Source organism: Odontesthes bonariensis, chromosome 23, assembly GCF_027942865.1.
Source record: "Odontesthes bonariensis isolate fOdoBon6 chromosome 23, fOdoBon6.hap1, whole genome shotgun sequence".
Classification (NCBI taxonomy): domain Eukaryota; kingdom Metazoa; phylum Chordata; class Actinopteri; order Atheriniformes; family Atherinopsidae; genus Odontesthes; species Odontesthes bonariensis.
Genome location: NC_134528.1, coordinates 20,520,849 through 20,525,641, shown reverse-complemented (window position 1 = coordinate 20,525,641; position 4,793 = coordinate 20,520,849).

Genomic DNA, 4,793 nt, shown 5'->3' with positions numbered 1-4,793 from the left:
TTGCCAGCCTGGAGTCACACTTCAGCCTGCCAGCACACACACACCCACACAGACAAAAAGAGCCGCAGAGTGCAAACGCACAAAAAAAATGAACACTTGTATGGACAAAAAAAAAAAAAAAAAAAGAAAGAAAAGACTCCATTCACATGCGTGCGTGTATCTCAGAGAGCACACAAACAGCATAATTTAAATGCCCGTGTCTCCACCTGCAGCGATATTCTTCTGAGCAGATTTTCACAGCGAGCAGAGCAGTCATGTCTCTAAAAGGGCTTTGATCACAGCAGGATCTCGCGGTGGCAAGGTGAGGAGCACATTTACATCTCATTCACAAAGTACACAGCAAGGTGAGCCTGCCTTCCTCGCTGCTCCTCTCTTTGTGTGTCGGTGCATGCCTGCTTGCTTTTCATTCTCCTCATCATTTTCCATCTCTTGTTAGTTTGTATGCGTATGAACGTCAGCAGCGTGAATTGGAGCCAGCGGGCTCCACTTCAAGAGGCATTTTTCCCAGCGAGACATAGGCACTCTGCGCAGGTGAGTAAAAGCTCCCCCTGCCTGCAGGGCTGTGCTGATCAAAATCATTGGCATACCTGAAGTTTTAGCACAGAAAACTTCAATTATAAATCTAAATGATCAAGCTTTGTAAGATAGAAATATTTACATTGATTGTCCACGTTTATTACAACACTAAATGTATTTAATGTATGTATCTAACTTACCGCACTTACTCTAGCAGTAGTTATGCTCTTAGCTATTTGGTTTTGGAAGGAAATGCACTTATGATTTCTTGTGACCTGAAGTTCTTTTGCCTACTGATGTGGAACACACTTATTGTAAGTCGCTTTGGATAAAAGCGTCTGCAAAATGCCCGTAATATAATGTAATATGTATTCCAGGTAAACTATTGGCAGCAAACCTATTGGCAACAATGACAGCCTTGAAAACTTTTCTTCAAATCATTGGAGGCTACATTCCGCTGCTCTTACACTGCCATGAGTTTAGGCATTTCTGATTTTATTATTTATTCAGGGGGTGCCAATAGTTGTGACCGGAACTGTAAAGAGAGACAGAATGCCGTAGTTTTAATTCCTCTTTTAAAATTTCTATATCGATTAGTTTAATTTCTTTAATTTCTGCACACTCAGTCATTTTTTACATCATAACATCTCACCAAGTAGAAAGTCTCTTTTGATTATTTGGGATCGAATACATTACCGAATCCTGACAGTTTTCAGGGCTGTAATTCTCCATCAGTCAAACGCAACAAACAACAGGGGCCTTGAGTGTGTTTGTGTGTACCACAGATGACAACATTTACCGGTCTAGTAAATCCTGAGCAGGCAGCCACAAAAAAGCAGCCACAATTGTGGATTGTGCACAAGAGAGCAATGACTCGTAACACTGATGGGAGGACAGTAGGTGGAAGGACAAGCTGTGCTTGATTTACTTTTCAGAGGAGCGGCTCTGCCCGCTGAGATGTTAACATCCATCATCACTTTATACTGTGGGCTTGTTTACATTCAAACACTGGTTATTTTGCATTTGTGTGGAGCACAATTTTGGAAAAAGAAACGTGAATAAAATTATTGCAAGCTGTTGACGTATGAAGAAAGAACGACACAGAGACCAAACAGCTAGCGAGTGGCAGCAAATGAAGAAGCAGCGGGAAGCTATGATGCAGTTTTGGTGGGCAGAAGAAGAAGAAGCAGGTGACAAGCACAGTGGCATCCTGGTCTAATCAGTCCAGGAAATGATGCGCTGCGCAGTTTGTCCAGCTCCAGACGGAGCAGAGAACAGGTGAGTCTGATTAATGAGGAAGCAGCTTCACATCTCTGGTAAACAGCGAGCAGACACAATTCATATATCAGATCATGATTGTTCTCAGCTGGACAGGAAGGAGCTCATTCGATTTGATCATTTCCGAAATATGTCTCCGCCACCATGCAAACATTAGACTTTCTGAAAATCTCTTGGAAGAGTTTAATGGTTGTGCAGAGATATTTTCCCATCATGCTTCTTGATTCTGAGAAGAATCTCATCAACTGCTTTACAAGTCACTGACACTCCTCGAGGCCGGTGGCACTGAAAAGAATATAATTTAAGATCTTTTCACATCACATTTCCTTTAACGATTTATTGCAATGAGACATTTAGAGTATCGGACTCAGCTTCCTCTTACAGGACATGTCTCTTAGAGCTTCATAGGGAGTCAATAGTGGCGTGTTGAAAATATTACCCAGTTTGTCCATAAACTGACATGGACTAAGGTAATATTCAGTGGAGCGGTTACATCAATATGTTTAGCAGACATGTTTTCTGATTCATTTTCAGCTGTATTGGAGAAGTGCGCTCACAGGCACACAAGGCTAACGTCATAAAATGAATAGACTCAGATCGTCTGGTGGAGAAGGTTGGGAATATAACAGCACCCGGGTGTCAGACAGACACCCATCACAGATCAGAATCATGAAAGTGATAACCCAACAACTCGTCATATGTCTCCTGTAAATGTGCTATGTGTGTAATCTTGCCATAAACATGCTAACAATGAAAAACTGAGGTAAATCCATGAGGGGTTTTCAAGGTCAGGCATGGTGGGCTACCCTTCATACAAAGCTAGGAATAAGATGCCCTCAATTTAGCTCGTGAGAAGCAGTCGTATCAAGTCTCAAGACGTTTTCTTGTTGCCTTTGACTCACCATTTTAATTCAGTTGTGGTTTTTCTTATCACTACATGGTTAGTCGGTGGGTTAATTCATTTTAAAGTCCCTATGTGGCTTTATGTTGATGGAGATTCTCAGTCATCCAGGCCATGGTTCTCATAAGAGTTTCAATAAGGGCAACTGGACTTCTTCTTGGATCTTGAAAGAAGAAGTCCAGTAGCCTTTATTCGAGCTCTTCTGATTCCCTATGTGGTTGTTTTGAGCCACTTATTTTGTGTTTGTTTGTGTGTTTTTGTTCTTGGTTGTCATTTGGAGTGTCGTATGTCTGTTTTATCACTAAATGGTCAATTTCAGGTTTTTTTTGTTGGTTGTAAGACATACTTTGTCATTACTTATTTCTCTTTTGTTGTTTCATTGATCTTGTGTATATTTGTGGTTATTTAGAGTGTCTTTGTTGTCATTTTGTGTTTCTATGTGGTAACTCGGCCATTTAGTCTCTCAGTGTTTTTATCTTTTTTCTTTGCAGTTGTTTTGACTCCATGATGTTGTTGTTTTGTTTGTTTTTGTGGTAATTTTGTAGGTCTTTGTGTTTGCTTGGGATTTCTTGGTGGTTGTTTTGACCGTTTGTGGAGTTTTTTTGTGCCTCGCAAAATCTGTAAAATTCCAGCTAAACAAATGTATCCATGAACTGTCTCTTTATCCATTTAGGACATCCTGTGTGATCTCTCTTTATTAACTAATACAATAAAATATATACATTTCTTTACCATCATTTACTGAGTCTGCCCTAAAACTATTTGGAGCCCCCTGAGGAGGCCTTCCTCCCACTTTGAAAGCCTCTGCTCTACAGTAATTACCGAAGCATCTTCTTCTTCTTGGCACATATGGTTTCTCTCACAAATCCCAGTTGGCACTGGCAGTAGAGTTTAATTTCCCAGTGTGGCGTCCTTGACCTTTTGTAAGCCTATTGAAAAATGTCTATACAGGTTGGCCCCTGTTATGTTTGTATCGTATGAGTATGCAAGGATACAGATGCACTCCATACACTTCCCTGCTGTTGTTTTTTCACACTGTTGAACTCATCAGCAGCTGGTGGCGTTAAAGAAATGTGGCATTGCGCCAACATTGCTGTGGCGTGAAAGCATAAACGAAGACATGCACCATTTGAGATACAGTGAAAACTGCTTCATGGATGAAAAAGCTTGAGACAGAATCATTCCTAACAAATGCTGTTTACTTCCAGCATTCATTGTGAGTCTATCCATACATCAATATATGGATACAAAAAAAATACAGATACAGACTGAGTCATAAGATCAGAAGTAGCACATCCTATGGATGTATATTTACAAATGTTATTTCAGAAAATAAATGCATTCAACATTTTTATATGGTCCTATAGATACATAAAGCGAATCTCAGTGAGAAATTGTGAATATGAACAACTCGTGTTTGTCAGATGCAAAGCAGCCTCCATACAATGTGTATTCATACAGTTCTGATAATCGTGTGTCATTCAAAGCAGTAAACCACTAAAAACTAACGTTTTTTCTTTGCGTGTGTGTGCATTTGTCAAGCACTGACAAGAGTTGCAGGAAGGAGCAGCCTAATGGAATGTACCTGCATAAGCCATTCACAGTAAAGACCCTGAGGCCATTCTCCCTGTTGATCATTTCTTTTGAAAAATCATCATAGGTTAAATCCTTTGGATTTATTTCAGTTCTGCAATTAGCCTTAAATGTAAATGTTTTTTTTTTTCTGCATGCAGTATTTTACTTTCAAAAGCCCCTTAAATTTATTTATTTACTTATGCATTCATTCATTCATTCATTCATTCATTTGTGTATTGAGAAAGTAAGATCTGGCCAATCCTGAAACTAAACTGTACACCAAAAGACCACATTCAAGCACAGCACTGTCCTGGTCCGAATAGCAAAGAGTCAACAGTTTGTTATCAAGAAGTTCCACATTCGCAAAACTGTGAACTTGCTTCCAGGATGTGGTTCTTAGAGCAAACACATTGAGAGAAGCCTGTGATTTTTTTGGTACAGGTTGTGGAGAAAGAAACACCAACTTAAACAGCTTCAGATTGACTTGGAGCAATTTGGAGTGAGATTTCAGCTCAGACCAAAC